This window comes from Rhinoderma darwinii, chromosome 5 (genome assembly GCF_050947455.1).
Source record: "Rhinoderma darwinii isolate aRhiDar2 chromosome 5, aRhiDar2.hap1, whole genome shotgun sequence".
Taxonomy (NCBI): Eukaryota; Metazoa; Chordata; class Amphibia; order Anura; family Rhinodermatidae; genus Rhinoderma; species Rhinoderma darwinii.
Window position 1 is genome coordinate 47,199,656 of NC_134691.1, and position 23,191 is coordinate 47,222,846.

Sequence of the window (23,191 nt, forward strand, 5' to 3'; positions counted from 1 at the left end):
GTCTTGTGGTCATAGTACGGAGGCTAAAGTGTGGTTGCATTACGGATGTCTGACTGCGGCCTAAAGTTGCTTTTCTATAGTCTTGGCTGGTTGCGACAAACTGAGGTGAAACAGCATCTCCGTCGCAGTTAGTAATGACTTTTGGGCAATGGCCATGTGCAGATCACATCTGCGGTAAATGGCCTTGCATGGAAACGGACATGACGCATTTGTCACGCGTATTGAGCATAAACAATGTTTTCCTCCATTCCTCCGATTTTGGTAAGAAATGTGTAGAGGACGGGTCAAAAATAGGGTTATGAATGCGCTCAGTCATGGGCTATTATGGCTCCATGTTTGAGATTGTGGGAGGAAGAACAAGAAGCGAACAAAAGGGGAATCTGGACTTTATATACGACTGTGTGCAAAAAAGTCCTCAAAGTGGCACGAATGGGAAATCAAGGCGGATGCGGCTGGTAAAAAAAAAAAAAGCAATGGCACAATGATCTGATCTGTATACAACGGTTTACGACACGGAGGCCATAATAAATTATTCAGCGTCCACTGAATGACATGTCACCATTTGGTTTTGTGACTAACCGGGTGTAGACGTGTTACATAACATCCTATTACTAGTCGTCACTACTCACACGTGAAATACAGCTGGTGGGCCGTACATGGAGCAACTATTGGCCCAATGTAAGTAACGTAATAATAATCATCCCATATAAATGTGATAAAAATTAGTTGCAAATGATTTCATATAAATAGTAATGGTAAAAATTGTAATACATCATCTATGTACCCAGATTATAATACGCGTCCTCCGTGCCGCAACTTTGTAACGCTCGGGTAAAATAACAGACGTGTTGTTTAACGTTAGATGGCGACGTTTTCTTTGCCAGTGTCAGGACAGACACATCATGGCACAATTGGTTTGCACATAATGACGAGAGGCATAACTATAGGGGGTGCAGAGGTAGTAGTCACACCTGGTGCCTGGTGGGCCCAAAAGCCGCATAACACGACACCAGTACTATAAACGGCGTATCGTAGGTGGGGTCCTGTTATAAAATTTGCATTGGGGCCCAGGAGCATCAAGTTACATCATTACGCCAGTGACGCTGTATCATTGACTCCTCCTGGTAGTTGAATCGCAGGCACAATAATATCGCACCCTCATGTAATATTAAAAACGGGCTGCTCGATCACACAGCGCACTCCGGCAGCTTCAACACTCCAGCTGTTGTGAAACTACAATTCCCAGCATGCCCAGACAGCCTTTGGCTGGAATAATAAAGCCTTTTGGCTGTCAGAGCATGCTGGGAGTTGTAGTTTCACAAGAGTTGGAGTGCCAAAGCCTAATAATGACCTTATTACAGGTTATAAATGATGTGTGTAATATGTATATTATGCACACACATTATATGCAATACATATTATGTGCTTTATATAATATGGACCATGGCCCTGACAGACTTGTGTGACCCTGCTAGTTACATATGGCAGAGCTAGAAACTTCCCCCACATAACATTGTGTTTGTCTGCAATGGGCGGTTTCAAAGGTCACAGAACTTCCTTTATTTTTATGAATATGAAATAGAAATCTTCCTCCGCATTTTATTATTTTTATTATTATACACAGAGCAGCATGGAGGCGGCAGGGCCGTGTATTATAATCGCCCCTCTTTGTTATCGGGAAGATCCCGCCAGTGACGAGGAGGTTAATAACCCGCTCTTTTCTCCAGTCAGACACAGCTTCAAATTTCCCGCTACTTTTTCCCGAACTAGTTCAAATAACCACGCCCACCGGTGGGGCTCGCCGGTAGCGTCAGCCAATAGGAAGAGCGCAAGTCAGAACAACGTGGCCGGCTGCAGAATGTAAACACAGGGGAGTAGGAACACGTGGTGTGGGAGGAGCAGCGCAGCTGTCAGTGCGATGCAAGCGGAGGAGCTGTCTGATTGGCTGAGCGCCGTACACACTGCCCTTATGTCAGCACTGAGGCCAACCCGGGACAGCAGCACCAACTAAACTGACTTACGGTTGTGTTTGTTTGGAATAAAGTTTTGCAGCGTTTTCTTTACGGCTGTTAAGTGCCATACCTATTGTTAATAAAAATATATCATATGGTGCGCGTCGTATAGAGAAATCAATGTTAATCTATGGGGATCTTCAAATGGTCGTGTATATAATATGTGCAAACTTGGAAAACGCCACTTCTGCTACTTTATTCATTTTGCTATTGCATCTATGAGAACTTAAAAAAACAAAACCACTTTATTCAAAATCGCCAATTTCACAAATACGCATCACTGTTTTACGATTGCCAAATTGCTCGTTGATGGCCGAACTGTGTTGCGGGTAAAAGGTTACCTGCAAAATGGTTCGACCATAAAGCCCTATTCATTAATGGCCACATGATTTTGCAGGTGATCAGCGCGACCATAAACAAGCAATTTGAAAAGTGTGTAACCGAACAGCGTGCCGTCACAGTTTTCGGCCGTATCATGGCCCAGGTCAATAATGCGCCGTGGGACATTTCCCTTTGGGTAAAAGCGCATGGGACGAGTTTTCTGCGGATTTTCCGAATAGAAAATCTGCACAAAATACAGGAGCAGCTAAGTGGTTGAGATTTTATCCATTCCGGTCTACGCGCTGCAGAATTCTTCCGCATGGAAATGCACAAAAATAAAAATTTAGAATTTAGCATTAGCCGAGGCCAAAGTTCATCAATTAAGAGGAGAGACTAGTGGAAACCATAAGCTATGGATGGAAAGTTCCTAAATTCACATTCCTACAACCACACGTCACCACCACCGTGCGTATTCTGAGCGGAGATGCTGCGCGTTTGGCTCAGACTGGACTGAGGAGCAGAAATCCTGCACCAGATGAGCCTTGTTGCAGCTTGTACGGAGTTTCTGCAGTGGAAACGCAGAAAACTGCAGGTGCAAATATACTTACTATAATCAATCCTTGACACTAAATCCGCAGGTAAAATTGCTGCGGGGAGAAAAAAACGCACCATTTCCACAGCAATATGTGCAGCAAAAATGCACTATTTGCTGTGGATTTTCTATGACTGAAATACCTGTATTTTTTTGAGATTCCACTATAGATTTAGGGTATGTTCACACGGCGGGGGTCCGTAACGGCTGAAATTACGGGGATGTTTCAGCCTGAAAACATCCCCGTAATTTCAGCCGTACCGGCATGTGCAGGCGCTTGAACGCCGCGTCAATTACGGCCGTAATTAGCGCTGCTATTCATTGGAGTCAATGAATAGCGGCTCCAATTACGGCCAAAGAAGTGACAGGTCACTTCTTCTACGCGGGCGTTTACTTACGCGCCGTCATTTGACAGCGGCGCGTAAATATACGCCTCGTGTGAACAGACAAACGTCTGCCCATTGCTTTCAATGGGCAGATGTTTGTCAGCGCTATTGAGGCGCTATTTTCAGACGTAATTCGGGGCAAAAACGCCCGAATTACATCCGTAAATAGGCCGTGTGAACATACCCTTACTGTTGCAGAAAATCTGCTGCGCATTTTGCCTGTGGGAACATACCCTTAGGCTGGGTTCCCACGGGACGGAAACGCTGCGTAAAAAAAATCACACAGCGCGCCCGACCTGGAACCTGCAGGACATTCCGTCCGAAAAGTCGCACCACATTGATTTTTCTGACGGAAATTCCTCTGCGGGGGGAAAAAACGTTCATACTTACCCCCTCCCCCCTCTGACGTCCGTTCCGGCCTCTCTGGATGATGTTTCAGGACATGTGACGCTGCAGCCTGTGATTGGCTGCAGGGGTCACATAGGACGCAACGTCCTCCAGAGAGGCCGGACTGCAGGAAGAAGAAGGGCGTTATGAGTAAGTATGTTAATTTTTTAACGCTGCAATTACGCCGCAAAAGCTGTAACTCTTGGCGTTTTGTTGTGGGTTTTGCATCCCCATTAAATTCAATGGGGAAAATCAACAAAAACACAGCATAAATTGAAATGCTGCAGAATTAAATTACGCACCGCAAGTCAAGTTATTAACGTTTACGCTGCGGTTTTTTTCAGCAGCGTGGGCATGAGATTTAAAAAATCTCATCCACTTCGCTGCTACTGTAAATGCTGTGGAATTTCAGCACACAATTTAGTTGCGGAAATTCTGCAGCGTTTCCTACGTAGCGTAAACACTGTGGAATTTCTGCAACGGAATTTCCGCAGCATTTACAGTAGCAGCGAAGTTAATGAGATTTAGAAAATCTCACGCCCCCGCGGCAGAAAAAAAAAAACGCACAAAAGTTGTGCGGAAAGTGTCCTGCGGTGTGACTCAATTCCACACCATGTCAATTTATGCTGCGTTTCTGTGCGAAGATGCTGCGTGTTTGGCCCATAGCATAGACTTCAATGGGGAGCAGAAATTCCGCAACAGTTTTCTTTTGTAGCGTTTTTTACAGCGTTTACACAGCGGAAACGCATTAACCCCTTCCCCCTGCTTGCATTCTGGGCCCTAATGACCAAGCCATTTTTTACGTTTTTCGATTGTCACATTCGAAGAGCTGTAACTTTTTTATTTTTGCGTCGACATAGCTGTATAAGGTCTTGTTTTTTGCGGGACAAGTTGTAATAGTAATAGTACCAATAGTACCATTTTGGGGTACATATAATTTATTCATTAACTTTTATGAACTTTTTTTGGGGGGGGGGGAATAGAAGAAAACCTGAAATTTCGCCACTCTTTTTTTGTGCCCTAAATCTACATTGTTTAACGTGTGGTATAAATAACACAATAACTTTATTCAGCGGGTTGTTACGATTGCAAAGATACTAAATTTATATAGTTTTTGTATGTTTTACTACTTTTACACAGTAAAAACACTTGTTTTTCAAAATTATTTGTTTTTGTGTCTCCATATTTGAAAGAGTCGTAACTAATTTATTGTTCCGCCGATGCGGTTGTATTAGGGCCTTTTATTTTGCGGGACGGCTTTTAGTTTTTATTGGTACCATTTTGGAGTAGATGCGACTTTTTGATCACATTTTTTTAAAGTCAGGATTAACAGAAAACAGCAATTTTTCCATTGTTTTTTATTTTATTTTTTGCGGTGTTCACCGTGCGGGTTAAGTAATGTAACAGCTTTATAGTCGGGGTCGTTTACAGACGCGGCGATACCAAATATGTGTAACTTTTTTGCTTTATTGTGTTTTTTTTAATCGTAAAGCATTTTGTAAGGGGAAAAAGTGTGTTTTTCATTTTATTTTTTTTCACATTTTTTTTTAAATTAACTTTATTCAACTTTTTTTTTAAACTTTTTACTAGTCCCACTAGGGGACTTCACTATGCGATCATCCGATCAGGCATCTGCTAGGACATGCCTCTGGAATGACCTAGCAGGTATTCACTCCCGGCGGACCTGGGGGCCTTTATTAGGCCCCCAGCTGCCATCGGAGACACAGACACTCGGCAATCTTATCGCCGGGTGTCAGTGGGAGAGAGAGAGGGAGCTCCCTCCCTCTCTCCAAAACTACTCAGATGCGGCGCTCGCTATTGAGCACCCCATCTGAAGGGTTAAACGGGTGAGATCGATACTTATATCGATCTCACCTGGTCGAGCAGGGACACCCCCAGCCCTCATCTACCTCTGGCAGCTGAGAGCAGGGAGATTTGACAGCTCCCTGCTCTGTTTACTTTATTCTAATGCAGCGCCGTGGAATGGCGGCGCTGTAGAATAAAGCCCACTAATGACCGCCGTGAAAAGGCTTATCGGCGGTCATTAAGGGGTTAAAAACCGCTGGAAATCCAGGTGCACATAAAAATTTGATTATAGCAAAGTTTAACACTAAATACCCAGGTAAAAACATGCTAAGCAAAAAAGCACTACTTGGTGCAGATTTCTGTGATAGATTTACCAGCGTCTCTTTAGATTCCGCTGCAGATTTTCTGCAACAGTGATTTTTACCTCCGAATTTAGTGTTAAACAACTGATTATAGCAAAGTATATGGGCACCTGTGGATTTCCAGCGGTTTGTACTGTGTTTCGCTGTGTAAACGCTGTAAAAACCGCTACAAAATAAATCTGTTTCTGAATTTCTGCTCCCCATTGAAGTCTATGGGCCAAACACGCAGCATCTCCGCACAGAACACGCAGCATAAACGGACACGCAGTGGAATTGAAAGTTGAACCGCAGAACACTTTCCGCACGACTTCTGTGCAGTTTTGTTTCCGCAGCGTGGGCACGAGATTTTCTATCTCTCATTATCTTTGCTGCTACTGTAAGGATAGGAACACACACCCCGTATTCAGGGCAGATACACTGCGTCAAGCTGCGCAGCGTATCCGCCCTGAACACCGCAGGGAATGCCGTCCAAAATCCCACACCACACTGAGGCGATTTTTCAAGCGTAAATTCTGCTGCGTAAATGATCACACATACTAAATCAGTTGTGGAAAATCTGCAGTATTTACGCTACGTGTGAACTTACCCTTAGGCTGGGTTCCCACGGGTCGAATAGGCTGTGTAAAATCACGCAGTGTATTCGACCTTGAACCCGCAGCGAATTCCGCTCTAAACATTACACCAAATTGTGGTGCATATTTTTCAGGCGGAATCTACGTTGCAGAAACCAGCGCTTGAGAAAAAAAAAATGTCTACACCTACCCCCGGCCGTCGTCATGGCGATGCGTCCCCCTGCTGTCCGACCTCCTGAGATGACGCTGCAGCCCACGCGACTGCTGCAGTCTTTGATGGACTACAGTAGTTACTTGGGATGAAACGTCATCAAAAGGAGGCCGGACTGCATGGACAGCAGAAGAAAGCGTCACTATGACTACGGCCGGGCTGTAAGTGTAACGTTTTTGTTCATTTTTACACAAAAAAAAAGGTTATTTATTTTTCTTATTTGCAATTTTTACGTCCAAATTGCAGCGTTTCCGCTGTAAAAGTCATAACATTTGGCTATTTGTTGCAGGTTTTACATCCCAATTCAATTCAACACAGCAGAAGAGCAACAAATCCACAGCATAAATTGACATGCTGCGGATTTAAATTCTGCACCGAAGGTCAATTTAGAAACGTTATCGCTGCAGATATTTTTCTGCAGCTTGTGCATGAGATTTATTTAAATATCAATCACTTTGCTGTTACTACAAATGCTGCAGAATTTCCACACAGAATTCCGTTGCAGAAATTCCCCAGTGTTTTCGGTATGTGGGAACTGGGCCTAAGGCTGGGTTCACACGACCATGTTACGTCCGTAATGTACGGAACGTATTTCGGCCGGAAGACCCGGACCGAACACACTGCAGGGGGCCGGGCTCCTAGCATCATAGTGATGTACGATGCTAGGAGTCCCTGCCTCGCTGCAGGACAACTGTCCCGTACTGTAATCATGATTACAGTACGGGACAGTAGTTCCACACAGAGGCGGGGACACCTAGCATCGTACATCACTATGATGCTAGGAGCCCGGCCCCCTGCAGTGTGTTCGGTCCGGGTCTTCCGGCCGAAATACGTTCCGTACATTACGGACGTAACATGGTCGTGTGAACCCAGCCTTAGGGTGAATTTTGGCATGATCTATACATCGCAGATTTTTCAAGAAAAACCAAGTGTGCATGTTTACGGGGGAGTCAAGAGAGACACATTAGAGTGTCATTTGTCTGCAGTACTCACCTCAGATTTGTTAATTGAAGCTGCAGGATAGGGTGGCTCTTGTTATGGGAGATCCCAACCTTTACCTAAGCTGGCCAAACACATAGGATTTTCATCAGCCAGAATGTGACTGATCAAATCGACCGTATAATTGTTCGTACAAACAATCCCATCAGCTACATGCTAGACTAAACTGGCAGAACAGAGAGATATTAAAACATTTAAAAAAAAAACATACTGGGTGTGCGCAAAACGGCAAACCATCAGCCGAGCGACATACATTTGTATTTTCAGCCGACCACAGTAAAAAAAAAAATCCAACCTGACTGATCATATTATTGGCAGAAAATAGTTAGCGTATAATCTTCAAGCGATGGTCGGCTGAAGAGGCCAAAATCGGTCATTTCAGCAGACAATTACCCTAAGGCCGGATTCACACAAGCGTGTGCGTTTTGCGCGCGCAAAAGGTTCACAAAAGCTCTGTGTGTCAGCAGCATATGATGCGCGGCTGCGTGATTTTCGCGCAGCCGCCATCATTATGACACTCTGTTTTTGTTTGTAACCAGAAAAGCACGAGGTGCTTTTCTGTTTTCATTCGTAGTTTTGACTACTGTATCGCGCATCACGCGCGGCACACGGAAGTGCGTCCGTGTGCCGTGCGCGGTTTTCACGCACCCGTTGACTTCAATGGGTGTGTGATGCGCGAAAAATGGCCAAATATAGGACATGTCGTGAGTTTTACGCAGCGGACATACTCTCACAGGGTTCGTTTTCTGCCCTTCAAAACACATGTAAATTTGTATTTTGTATTATTTTGTTCAGGCGTTTTTCCAGATTACTACAAGGCCGGATTCACACGAGCGTGTGCGTTTTGCGTGCGCAAAAAACGCGGCGTTTTGCATGCACAAAAGGCACTTAACCGCTCCGTGTGTCATCAGCATATGATGCGTGGCTGCATGATTGTCGCGCAGCCGTCATCATTATGACACTCCGTTTTTATGTTTGTAAACAGAAAAGCAAGTGCTTCCCTGTGGTGCGCGTGATTTTCACGCACGCATTGACTTCAATGGGTGCGTGATGCGCGAGAAACGCAGAAATATAGGACATGTCGTGAGTTTTACGCAGCGGACACGCTGCGTAAAAATCACGGACTGTCTGCACGGCCCCATAGACTAATATAGGTCCATGCGAGGCGCGTGAAAATCATGTGCGTTGCACGGATGTATTACAGGTTCGTCTGAATAAGCCCTAAAGCCTATGAAGTAAAATGCCTGAAAACATACCATACCTAGAGCATGCTGCGTTTTGACAAAAAAACCTCAGTGCATCTAGAGAAAAACTCAATCCGTGAATCTTAACTGAGAACTAAGCGGCGACAATAAGCTTCCATTTTGCGCACCGTATTACAAGCCAAAACGCACACGGCAGCACTGAAGATCACTTGCTGTAGTTGAAGACTGCATCTGCTAACTATCAGACCGTGCTTGGATTACATTGTATTAGTTTAAATACAGGGTGTACCATGCGCTTATCCCGTTTATGTGCAATGACTCATAATTGCCTAGGGTGCCAAAACACCTTGCTCCACCACTGTACCCAATTGCAGTGTGTTAAACAGATGCCAAAATACTTGTTGCACCTTAACTGGAAGCGCCACAGTATTAAACCTGCTTGTAGTACGAGACCCCCCATAATCATTGAAACCAAGGGGCAGAAGCGCTCAGCTGAAGCTTCGGCTGTGATCAGCGCATGTCGTTATGTTGAAGACACGCTCATATAGAACGTCTATGAACCCGTCTTCAGCCTTACAAGGAGCGCCAATCACATCCGAAGGTTCAGCAGAGCGCTTCTGCCCCTTTGTTTCAGTTGGGGTGAGGGGACTTCTGATATGTCTCTGACATATCAAAAGCTTTGTGAAAATGCAGTAACTCATTAAATGGCTAGTCTCACAACCTCAGTGGCGGATTAAGTAGACCATAGGCCCTGGGCTGTTCCCCAAACTTGGGCCCCCCTTCCCCACCGCCGATCTGCCCTGTCTATAGTGAACACCACCTTTTTGTGCGAGCATTGACAAATGGTTGTTACGATTACCCTTCTCAAAGGGCTGTGGCCCTACATACTGACAGTCTCCAACCATCGCTGACAGTATCACACATGCTCTTGACAATGGGAATGGTAACACGCATTTGTCTATTAGTCCTGGGTACACAAAGATATGTAGAATACAAGGATTTCCTACAACAGACATGTCAGAAGAGGGGACAGATCCCCTATAGATCCAGTGACTCACAGTTGATGTCTTCTCTGATGGGAGTCGTTTTCTTTTCTTCTCCATCTGACGCAGACCGTTATGGTGACTTCTCCTGATGAGAAATCTTCGTCCCTCGCATCTGCAGCCATTTCCAGCCTCTATAGAAACACAAAAATTTAAACACCAAGACCCAGAACCATACATTAAAGGGGTTGTCCGGGCATAGACCGTTTTTTATACTGATGACCTATCGATGTGCCCGGACAACCCCTTTTACTCAAACTAATAAATTTGGACCCCAGACTAGATCATAGAATACATACAGACCCAGACTTTCTAAACTATTGCAGTCCTCAGACCAGACCACCCTAAACAAATACAGACCCCAGAACAAAAACCCTAAATATCTAAATAAATACAAAGCTCAGACAGGACCCCTAAATACAGACACCAGACCCCCTAAACTAATACAGACCCCTAAACTAATACAGGCCCTAGACCAGGCCCCCTAAATACAGACCCCAGACCTGACCCCTACACTAATAATGACCCCAGACCTTACTCCCTTAAGAAATACAGACCCAAGACCAGACCCCTAAATACCAACCCCTAAACTAATACAGCCCCTAGAACAGGCCCCCTAAATAGACCCCATAAACGAATACAGACCCCAGACATCAAACTAATTCAGACCCCCTAAATACAGCCCCCTGACCCCTTAAATTAATAGACACCAAACTTCCTAAATACAGACCAGACCCCCTAAATACAGTCCCCAACACCGGACCCCCTAAATACTTACATAGCAGCTCACCTCAGTCTTCTCTGTGGAGCTTTGGTGCTACTCATGGAGCTGAGGTAATGTGACCAGCAGGTCTCTAAACAGTAGTAAGAACTTCAGAGATGAGGTCATGTGACCTTACGTCTAAAGGTCCTTTTGCAGGACATATACAATGCTGTTTCGTTGCGGATTTTGCCGTGATTCGCGGCAAAAACGTGACAAAACTTCAATGTACTTTGGGCGGCCATGGGCCCCCCGGGAGCCTCGGGTCCCGACCCAAAACGCCCTATGATGATCCGCCATTGCACAACCTCTGTCCAAATATCCTATCAGGGCATATGGGCGTCAAGGGGGGTCCCCTGCTTAGGATCCCCATCTATGAGCCTGGCCTGGTCTGGGGAACACAGCATGTCCATGCATTACATGGGTTGCCATTCATTAGATGGTTGCTCTGCAATGACCAGATATGCGAAGGCCACAGCTTATTAACAGCAGATATGGCTCTAGACTGACAATGCTGGGTATATTAAAGAGGACTTCTCACTGGGTCATATAAGTTGAACTGGTACAGTGACCTGAATAGCGCTGTCTCCCCTATTCCAGCGATGTTTTTTTTTTTCCTGGTCCTCCCCCCCACCCCCCGTTTCAGAAATATGGCCCACTGTTGTGTTGGTTCCCTCTTTGCTAATTTGCTGTAGTTAGCCAACAGTGCGTGAACTACCCTCAAGCTGCTTTGCACTGATTGGTCAGCATCAGAGGCAGGGAAGCTAGCTCCACCCTGTTGGCTAACTACAGCAAATTAGCCTATTGGGAGCCAACACATAGGTAGGGCATATCTCTGGAACATGGGTATCCAGGAAAAGAAAAAGAAAAACAGCACTGGAATTAGGGAGACATCACTAGTCAGATCAGTAAACCAGTTCAAATTATATGACCTAGTGACAGGTCCTCTTTAAAGAGGCTCTGTCACCAGATTATAAGTGCCCTATCTCCTACATAATGTGATTGGCGCTGTAATGTAGATAAGTGTTTTTTATTTTGAAAAACAATCGTTTTTTGAGCAAGTTATGAACAATTTTAGATTTATGCTAATTAGTTTCTTAATGCCTAGCCGGATGTTTTTTAACTTTTGACTAAGTGGGCGTTGTAAAGGGAAGCGTATGACGCTGACCAATCAGCGTCATACACTTCTCTCCATGTCCATTTGTATTCACAAAACAGCGTGATCTCGCAAGATTACGCTGTGCTGTCACATACACCCACATTAACTTTACTGAAGTGTCTTGAGAGTGAATAGACATCACATCCTGGCTGGAGGTGAAGTTTCTGTGGGACTTACACAGCACAGCACAGCGTGATCTTGCAAGATCACGCTGTGCTTTCATTCAAAGCATGATCTCGCGAGATCACGCTGTGCCGTGAGTAAGTCCCCCAGAATATGGAGCCAATGTCATTCTACGGAGGGACTGAGGAAATGGAGTGCTTTTTCTTTTATACAAATCCATAATATAATAAATAGTGTAGGTTCATGAACGATTAAATGATATTGTAAAATACAGCTTTTATAGATAAAATGAAATGATGCTCCTTATAAACACGTCTTCAGAGAGGTGGTACGTTCACCCTTCTGTATATACAATCAGACAGCATATTAATTATTTAGACGTCAGAGGAAAATTCCTTTGATCTGGCATCCAGAAAGTTTTTTAACCCGGCACAACTGATTTGATGCTTTTTTAGCAAAATTCTTTGGAAAACCTACAACATACTTAAATTCTGAAAAAGAACAGAAAAATAAAAAACAATGCATAACCACATGATAAACACAAAAGCAAAATGAATTGTGCCAATAGGGAATATTTTTGAATTCCCTCGCAGCGAACACCTGTCTGGTGTGTTATTACTCCCCCCCCCAAAAAAAAAAAAAAAAGCAGACAATAACCTGATCTAAACACACTGACTCAAACCTCAGTCCTGTTACTGTACCTTTAGGAACTGAGTGACTATTACAGCATGAGGTCAAGGGCACCTGGGAAGTTGTGTACAGAGCCCATCAAACTGGAAGGGGGAAAGAGTTTCAGTGGGGGAGGTGGAACCAGTTTACGTTAATGTACATTTACTCATAACGCCGCTCTTCTGCCATCTTCAGGCCTACAATGTGGTTCCTGCACCACATTCGCAACGGATAAAATGCAAAAATAATTATCATTAGAACATAAATGCTCACACTTTCTCTGCAATGGCTATTTGGGTGTCGTATGGTTATTAGGACACACCTTGTAGACCCCTCTCTAATTCCCTCTTACCATACACCCCCCACAAGCCCCAATAAAGAAAACACAAAACATTTAGACAGCTGAATAAAAGAAACAATAAAAACAATATAAACCATACACAATGTAGCGCACCTCTTCACATCTTACCGGTGTGGTGCTGGCTCCAGGACATAGTACTTTCTACTGAGTTTGTTTGGTTACACACACACACACACACACACACACACACAAACGAGACTGTATTCACCTGCAAAATATAAAATAACACAATCCTGCTATGTGCAGACAATGTACAATAGAAATGTGAGCTCATGCATACAACCGTATTATAGCTGCATTAACCTCCAAGTAGTACAGAGCTGTAACATTGTACCCATAGAGGAGTGTGGGAATATAGGGACCTCAGATTCCATATGCAGGCGCGCACATGTTTTTTTCTGCCAGATTCCATATGAATCAGAAAGAAAAAAGAAAAAGAAAATATATATATATATATATATATATATATATATCCCCTTGAAGCACTGCTTTCAGGGAAGATTATCGTACTGTGCGGAAAGTAGACACGCAGAGTCTATGGAACTTATGGATGAGCCGAACCCTGCCATAGACTTTAAGGGTTGGTTCCCACAGGTCAGATATGCTGCGTATTTTACAAATTGTGGTGCAGTTTTTCAGGGCTAATTTCCACTGCGGGAACCAGTGCTTGGGGAAAAATTTAAGTCTATACTTACCCCCGCCCGTTGTCCTGGCGACGTGTCCCTCTGTTCTCCGTGCAGTCCAGCCTCCGGGGATGATGGATGAAACGCCATCCCGTGTGGCTGGCCTGGACGAAGAAAGCGTCGCTATGACAATGGCCATCATTAGTCATTTAAAAAGAGAAAAAAAAAAAAGTTTTCTGCCACAAAATTCGAGACACTTGGCTATTTGTTGAGGGTTTTACATCCCTATTGAATTCAATGGGGAAAAACAGCAACAGAGGAGCAATGAATCCGCAGCACATCTTGGCGTGCTAAAAAACGCATAAAAAAAAAAACCCTACAAAAAAAACAAAAAAACAAAAATGTAGCAAAACGCTTTGTGTGAATCCAGTCTAAGGGATCGTGCTGTGGTGCTCCCCTCATACAGTGTTAGGTCTTACACAGACGAGCGTATTCTACATCCATTTGCCGTCAGTTTAAAAAAAAAAAAAGTACAGACCTATGCAATTAAATGGGGCTGTTCACATGTCCGTGGTTTTTCATGCAGTGGGCGTCCATGTTTGCGGTACACGTCACACTTTGAAATCAATATGTGCGTGAAAAACACGGACAGCACACGGATGACATCTGTGTGCGGTCTGTTTTTCATGCACCAGTTGCTAAAGAAACGCGGAGAAAAAAAACCAAACACAAAAACAGGAACACAAGCACACTGATGCCACACAGAACGGAAATACATCAAATGCACACTTTTTTTTTTGCGGATACAGAACGGACATGGTCGTGTGAATAAGGCCTTACATGCGCAGCAAGTCCTAGCAACCATTCTGACGGATTTCTCTGGCCTCCTTATTGCCACTTAATTTTGGGGTAGAGAAGGGGGTAAGGGTATGTGCACACGGTAGCAGGCTTTTACGTCTGAAAAGACAGACTGTTTTCAGGAGAAAACAGCTGCGTCGTTTCAGACGTAAATGCTCCTCCTCGTATTTTGCGAGGCTTCTCTGACAGCCGTAAATCTTGAGCTGCTCTTCATTGAGTTCAATGAAGAACGGCTCAAATTACGTTGCAAAGAAGTGTCCTGCATATAATGTATAGAAGTGTCCTGCATATAATGTATAGAAGTGTCCTGCATATAATGTATAGAAGTGTCCTGCATATAATGTATAGAAGTGTCCTGCATATAATGTATAGAAGTGTCCTGCATATAATGTATATAAGTGTCCTGCATATAATGTATATAAGTGTCCTGCATATAATGTATATAAGTGTCCTGCATATAATGTATAGAAGTGTCCTGCATATAATGTATAGAAGTGTCCTGCACTTCTTTTGACGAGGCTGTATTTTTACGCGTCGTTGTTTGACAGCTGTCAAACGACGACGCGTAAATTACAGGTCGTCTGCACAGTACGTCGGCAAACCCATTCAAATGAATGGGCAGATGTTTGCCGACGTATTGTAGCCCTATTTTCAGACGTAAAACGAGGCATAATACGCCTCGTTTACGTCTGAAAATAGGTTGTGAACCCAGCCTAAGGATTTGGGGAGCAATGGTGCAAATTCCTATGATCTAGCATTTCTGATACTCCAACATGTCGGGTTATCAGATTTTTTCTGTGTATTGCAAATTTAAAATAGGGCTAGTGTTAGCTAATATTTATCGACAGTTGGTGGCATACCTCCCCTACCCATCACTAGAAAGGGAGTCCTTCATTCCTTCTCCTGTGGATAGCAACAGTGAGAAGTTGTATGGAGTAACGGCTGAGAATGCATGCTGCGCCATACAAGTCTACGGAGGATTTAGAAACCGCTGAGTGAGAACGCTCAACCGTTTCCATATTTCCAATAGACTTATGTGGAACAGGCAGCCTACATACGTGGCCACAACACCATACAATTTCTCACCAGTGTAGCAGTCCACAAGGGCTAGCATCAGGGGCCCCAGTTGTAATGATTGAGGGTTTAAGTCGGGTTTCCAAAATTCTAACATTTATCACCTATCCTGTGATAATGGGAATCTCCAATTATGTTAGAGGTGCAGAGGTTTAAAAAAGTAACGCATGAAGACTTGGGCGGTCCAGTTTCCTTGCCAACCGCTCTACGGACCTCTTTGGCAGCATAATTGGAAATAACCTTTAGGTATGTTCACACGCAGTAGTAAACTACATCTGAAATTACGGAGCGGTTTTCGCCTGAAAACAGCTCCCGATTTTCAGACGTTTTTGTAACTACTCGCGTTTTTCGTGGCGTATTTTACGGACGTTATTGGAGCTGTTTTTCAATGGAGTCAATGAAAAACGGCTCCAAAAACGTCCCAAGAAGGGACATGCACTTCTTTGACGCGGGCGTCTTTTTACCCGCCGTCTTTTGACAGACGCGTAAAATTACACCGAATGGGAACAGAACATCGTAAAACCCAATGAGAGCAATGGGCAGATGTTTGTAGGTGTAATGGAGACGTTTTTGCAGGCGCAAAACGCCCGAATTACTTCTGAAAACACTGCGTGTGAACATACCCTTAGAGTTTTCTTCTGACAAGCGAGGGTTTTTAGTGGTTTTGTTAATAAAAATAAAAAGGAGGACCAACAAAATCAGTCAAACAATATTTTATTCCGATAAGAATGTATACATAAAAGTGACACTCAGCAAGTTGAGCACAGACAACAAATTCACAATACATTTTTTGTGTTAGTTTAAATCATGCTACACACTTTTTATTTGGCAAAGTGCTGTATTTTTATTTCATTTATTTTTTATTTTATACTCACTGAACCATACATATCACTCCACCCAAAAACAAACAAACAAACAACTTGACGACCGTTTAAGAAGATGTGGCTCAAAAACAAAGCTGCCATCTATGCATAGTTACATTTACACACTCGCAACCCAAGTTGTTCTTGGGAACGTCCCTTTTTTATCTTCAAGTTCTTACAGGTAACAATGAGATTATAAAATTCCAAAAAATATCATACAAATAACAGTCAGGGTAGTCAAACCAACATACTAAAATACAAAAATGCCACACAATAAAAAACATTTGCATTTTTTGGTAACCATCCAGACTAACAAATATTCCCTTAAGGCCGGGTTCCCACGTGAAGGATACACTGCGAAAAACCTATGCAGCATATCCGACCCGGAACCTGCAGCACATTCCGTCAATAAAACCACAATACATTGTGGTGAGGTTTTTCGGGCTGAATTTCCGCTGCAGAAAGCAGTGCTGAATAAACCCCCCAGAGCTTATACTTACCCCCTCCCTCTCTTCTGCGTGTTCCGGCCTCCTAAGAGGACGTTGCAGGCCATGTGACGCTGCAGCCTGCGATTGGCTGCCGTGGTCACAAAGGATGAAATGTCACCCTAGGAGGCCGGACTGCAGGAAGTTCTGGGTAAGTATGAATTTTATTTTTTCCTGAGTTGCGATTTTTGCGGTGGAATCGGAAATGTCGCAACACTTTGCTTTCTGTTGCGGATATTTGCACCCCCATTGAATTCAATGGGGAAAACCCACGACAGAAAAGCAATGAAAAAGCAGCATAAATTGACATGCTGCGGATTTAAATTCCGCACCACAGGTTAATTTATTAACGTTTACACTGCGTTTGTTTTCCGCAGTGTGGGCATCAGATTTTCTAAATCTCATCCACTTTGCGGTTACTGTAAATGCTGCGGAATTTCCACAGAGAATTCAGTTGCGTAAATTCCGCAGCGTTTAAGCTACGTGGGAACCCGGCCTAAAAGTAGAAATGGCCCCCACTCTCCACCAAGAATTTATTACATGCAACTGCCCATCCTTGGGTAAAGTGGTAAGATCACATATCGTCCCTGATCGGCTCTGCGTTCAGTAATCTAAAGGTCATGGCTTCCGCCTATAATGGAGCCATGAGAGCTATGCCAGGTCTGTTTTCAGACAGATACTGACGAGTCCTGACTGACCCCATTGACTTATAATATGGTTCATAAGGTTTGGGTAATTCTAAAGGCAAGAATAGCACTGCAGAAGACGTTGCTGACGGTGAACAACCCCTTTATATATCACTCCGTAACACCCAAGGTCTGCCGTAGACCTAGTCAGCAGAAAGCACTTATGGTAGACAATCATGATGGCCGATTCCCCAAATAACATGATTGCAGGTTATTCTATGTAGGGAGGAGAGTGGAGTTGCTGACAGACCTCTGGTGGCAATTATAACAGAGGAAACCGAACCAGACAGGAAATAGTTCACCAAATATTGGAACTGGCAGCCCCCCTTAGACAGTAAACGGTTAGTAGATCAGGCGGCAACGATCTATGGACACCATTAGGGCACATTCAGACGTGGTGGCATTGCTGTTGATTTCCGCTGTGGACAGTCCGCAGTGGAATTCTGCAGCAGCCGTTTATTACATGTCTTTCTATACATTTTTAGGAAACTTAGTTCAGACGTTGCATAAAATAACTGCGGAAATCAGGATGTGGTGCAGAATTCTCCCTCCGCAGCATGCTCATTACATTGCGGAGAAGAAGCGGAATTTCACTGCGGATTTCAGCCTTTGCAATGTAAAAACCGAAATCTGTGGCAAGTCCGCTGTGATATCTGCAACGTCTGAATTACCTGTCAAATGTGCAAATGTTGGTGCGGATTCGTTGTGTAATTGCCCCGAATCTGCACCGGAAAAATTCCACCACGTCTGAACATGGCCTTATACTCTTATATCAGCATTCTAGGCAAGACTGAGATTTCTACACATCACATATTCTGGTCCTTTGTGAGAAGTTTCTATTATGTCTGCATTAACAATATCCTAAAAATAACTAAAACCTAGTAAATCCATATAAAATAGACTCCTTATAGAAAAGAAAAAAAAAACCCATTATGAAACATTAATATATTTCTTCCATGCTATTCTGAATTGTCAGAGTTACAAAAAAAAGTCCAAAAGTCGTAATAAAGTATAAATATAAATAGTAAAAAAGAAAAATAATACCACATTTTCTATTAATTCCGTCACACAAGCATTCAATAAAAGTTCACACGAGAACATGTTCTATACGTGTATGGATCATACAATTTGCATATTTATAACCAAGACCTGAGCAATTTCAAAGGTTTAGTAACTCCTGAATAGAATTTTCAGGCTGCAAAACCTACACACCAGCCGTTATACTAAACCGAAATTATATCGCCATAAGGTTGTACTAAAGTGGACCGTACACTTGCGATAAACGTGGTCTGAGCCCGATTTCAGGAGAACCATCCGACTGTCTTAGGCGTATGGGGGGGATTCCTGACTGTCCCCCATGGCACAGGAAAAAGAGGGATTGGGCATTTGCAAAAAAAACTAAATAACAAAAAACACATGCATGTTTGGCAGAACGTTCAGAAGAACTGCTGGTGTCTTCGTATTGCCGCCACAACACCCAAGCAAAAATGCAAGTGTATTCTGGTCGTGTGAAACTGGCCTTACATTGTGCTGTTAAAGCAAACAGAAGTTATCATGAAAAGTATAAAGCAATAGTAAGGCCTTATTCACACGAACGTGTGCGTTTTGCGCGCGTAGCACTTCCGTGTGTCATCAGTGTTGGCTGCGTGATTTTCACGCATATGCCATGCTTATGACACGCGGTTTTGAAGTTTAGAAAAAGAAATGAAGGAAGTGCTTTTATTATTTCCTTCTTTTCTTTATCTACTGTTAGGCGAATCACACGCGAAGTACTTCCGTGTGCCATGCGCGATTTTCACGCACCCATTGAGTTGAATGGGCGCGTGATGCGTGAAAGACGGCCAAGTATAGGACATGTCGTGAGTTTCACGTAGCGGACATACTGTCTGAACGGCCACATGTACTAACATAGGTCCGTCGGACGCGCGTATCACGGACGGAATACACGTTCGTGTGAATAAGGCCTAAGTGGGTAGATTTACGGTTCGCACTGGAATGGTTATTGCTGCTCCCCAGCAAATCCTCACCAAATAAGAGCCAATATTGCCTACCAGTATGTATTTTCAATGCAACATGCGCTGTATTCCTCACCACAGCTCCTGAGCCACGACAGATTTTTTTTGATAAATAAAATTAAAATAAAAAAAGTCGCCCCCACTTGCCAAGCCCCTTTTTCTGCCACATTTCAATTGTAAGAGAAAAATGGCGCAGGGCTTGATAAGACGTCTGAACGGCATTCTTTACAATTGTGCCAGAAACCAGCGGTCATCTGTTCATTTGTCATGGGTAACACTATTTTTGCTTAGCTCTGGTTTTCATGATCATGTCCTAATGTTTCCTGCAGTGAATATTTAGGGTCCATGTAGAGCCATGATAACCAGAGTGTTCGGAGGAGAAAAGGAGAGCAAAAAAAATAAAAATAAAATGTTGGAGGCCCGAGGGCAAGCTGCGAGCATTAACCACAAGGACCCTGTTCAAGTTCATCTATAACAAGAGTATTATAGTGCTTGGTTCTACAAACTATCTCACAGTTCTGGAGAAGCAAACCAAGTCTTTGCCCCAGGTAACGGGTAACCTAGCTATGCCGCAGGTCGTGTCAATGACCTTGACCATATACGAGGAATAGGTTTCCGTCTCAAAAGTGCAAAACAAAAACACACTTACGTAAATCACAGCGTCTGTATCGCTGCCCTTGTAATGCCCACATTTGTTTAACCTCAACAGGTGACGTTTTTATAATATATATTTACAACCCCCTTTTTTTTTTTTTACTGTTGATGGATCTTTTACTCTTCTGGTGTGTATTTATTTGTACAAGCGATGGGTCCGAGTCTCCTTAGGAGGACAGTGGTGAAACCCCCAAAACAGGTAGAGAGCCCTCAATGATGCTTTCCATCTACTGGTATTAGAGGGACAGCCATTGCCCAGTGCTAATGCTATACTTCCTAATGATACAGTAAGTGACCCCATGGTTTTTTTCATTGTATGTAAAATACTTTAAGAAGAAAACTAGCAATATATAAATCCTTACATTAAAAACATTGAAAGTAAAGGGTCAGTATTTTGCATACTAAAGCTAGATTCACACGAGCGTGGGCAAACGGACGTGATAAACGTGACATTTTTCACGTCAGAGGTGCCCCCGTGCGGGTTCCGTTTTCACGGATCCCCATAGACTTGAGTCTATGGAGGGATCCGTGAAAACGGAACAAAATAGGACATGTTCGATTTTTTTAACGGACCCTTCACAAAGTCAGTTGAAACAACGGCCCCATTGAATTGCATAGGTCCGTGTGACGGCCTTTGTCTCAACGCTCATTTGAATCTAGCCTAAAAATGAAAGCCTAAAGTTAAGCTTTACTGAAATGTACCCAAAAAAAATTAAAATAAAGCCTACGTATATACAGTAGGTTTCTGCTAGTTTTGGGAAATGCTTGATTCTCAGACTACAACTTTAATCAGTCCTTGATATCTTATGTATATACAAGTCAACATCTGTGGTCTATACGGTTCTGACGTTAGTGACATACTTGTAGCCTTGATAATCCCAATATGAAGTTATAGGGTAAAGGTGATCTATTTAAAAAAAAAAAAAATTGTCCTCTGGATGTCATTTTTTGTTGGGGAACATGACACATATTAGTCAGGTGACCTTTGCATAAAAGGGTCTGAATACCATAGTCATTTGCGGTCATAGTTTTTCAATGTTTAAAATGGGAATGGGGGGGCAGGACGGATACAAAAATAAAATAAAAAAAGTATATTAAAAAAACAACAACACACCCCACATAAAAGTTCTTAATCTACCTGCATTTATACAAAATTCATAGAAAAAGTTACGTGCTCCGTATTAAAAGGACTAAAAACATTTCCCACATCTGACTCTTACTGTACCACAGCCCCAGTTTGATATCATAGTCTGCAACGTATTGATAAGCATAAATTAATATATCCATTTACAGAAATCCATAGTCGTATATAAAAGAGTAGCGCTCACAAGAGAACACATTACAAAAACTCTGGTCTGGTTTATTCAAGGGGATATGGCTGGACGGCAGTACCAGACAATGCCTATGGACAAGGGTGCCACTGTTTGTGGAGAAACCCCCCCCCCCAAAAAAAACAACAAACATACTACTTTCTAATCTCACACAACCCGTAGGGGTGGACTCCAAACAGACATGGATGGCAGATCACTACTATATGTCACTATTGATGACCTTTGTAATCCTCAGCGGATTGCGCATAGTGGCACTAAAAAAAATGCTCTGTCACTTTGTCTCCCATCAGTTCTGCTTTGCTTTTTCTGGACAGCTCGATAGTCAGCCATTGACTATAATGGGCCTTCAATTTAGCCAAGCAGAGCCGTCAGGGGACAAAGTGGCACTGCACCACTGCTACTTGCTTCTGGCAAATGACGGGGGAATAAAAAAAAAAAAAAAAATCTACAAAATCTCACAACTTGATCCACATATTATGTTAACAATCTTTTTAAAAGATGTCAAATGGACGAAAAACGAAGAGGTTTATATACCAGGACATCACATTAGAGAGCATAATAGGGGTCTGCATGGTATTCGTATGTATAGAGGCGCTGTGTGGCTCAGACAGCTGTCAATGTTTCCCACTCAGCTCATGGACAATGCAGGAGACATTACAAGGTTACTGACAGTTAGCAGGTGTCACACACAAGTGTCTGAGCGGAGGAGAAATAGAATGCAATGTAACGTCCCATGAAGAAGGTGACAACGGAGAACTCCGCCTAACATACCAATAGATCCATCTAGGCCACCCATATAGTCCAAATACGGAATTATATCTAAAAGGGGACAGGAGGGTGGAGGTGGGAAGGCAGCCAATTCTTCCATAATCAGGCGCATTAGACTAAAGTTCATACATTAAGGAAGCACTTGGCATGAAGCGCTAAGTAAGCAACATAACCTGATATTGTTTTACATAAAACAGTAAATAAATGAAGTGTGGCTTTAGCAGTCACAGTAATTCGGAAGCCTCAATTTCAGTGCAGATGTTTTTTGTTCCCCCCGTCACTGCCATCTGCTTGGAGATATATGCTGAACAGTCTGCTCTATAGAATCGTTTTCCATTCATAGGGGCCGGCAGAGCTGCTACATTCAGATGAGGGTCTGGACACCCTACTGTGACTCAATGAGAACCTTCAGCGATCGTCAGTAATGAAGATCAGCAAGAGGATACACTGCTAGATCACATCAACAGTTCTGTAACCTGCGCGGAAAATGGATTGTTATTTTACAGCAACGGTTACTCCAATGTACAGTATGCAGCATTACACAGATAGTTTTTTTTTTATTCATTTAGTTTTAGTGTTTAAGACTTGAGTTTATTGCTGTTTTCTCAATAAATACGATGCGCCCTCCCATCAGGATGACACTTCCGATCACTTTTTCGCTCGTGTGATGTATACCGATGACCGGGGCAGATTACAATAAAAAGCTAAAGCTTCTGTTCTAAAGCTGGAGGCAGAGAACCCAGGATCCCACCGCTGACATTAGATGGAGGCAGCTCCCCTAACTCCTTCCCCACAAGCCAATATGGGGTTTTCTGATTATTTTCTTATGTTGAGGTGACTGCTGTGAGGGTATGTGTTTTTTAGAC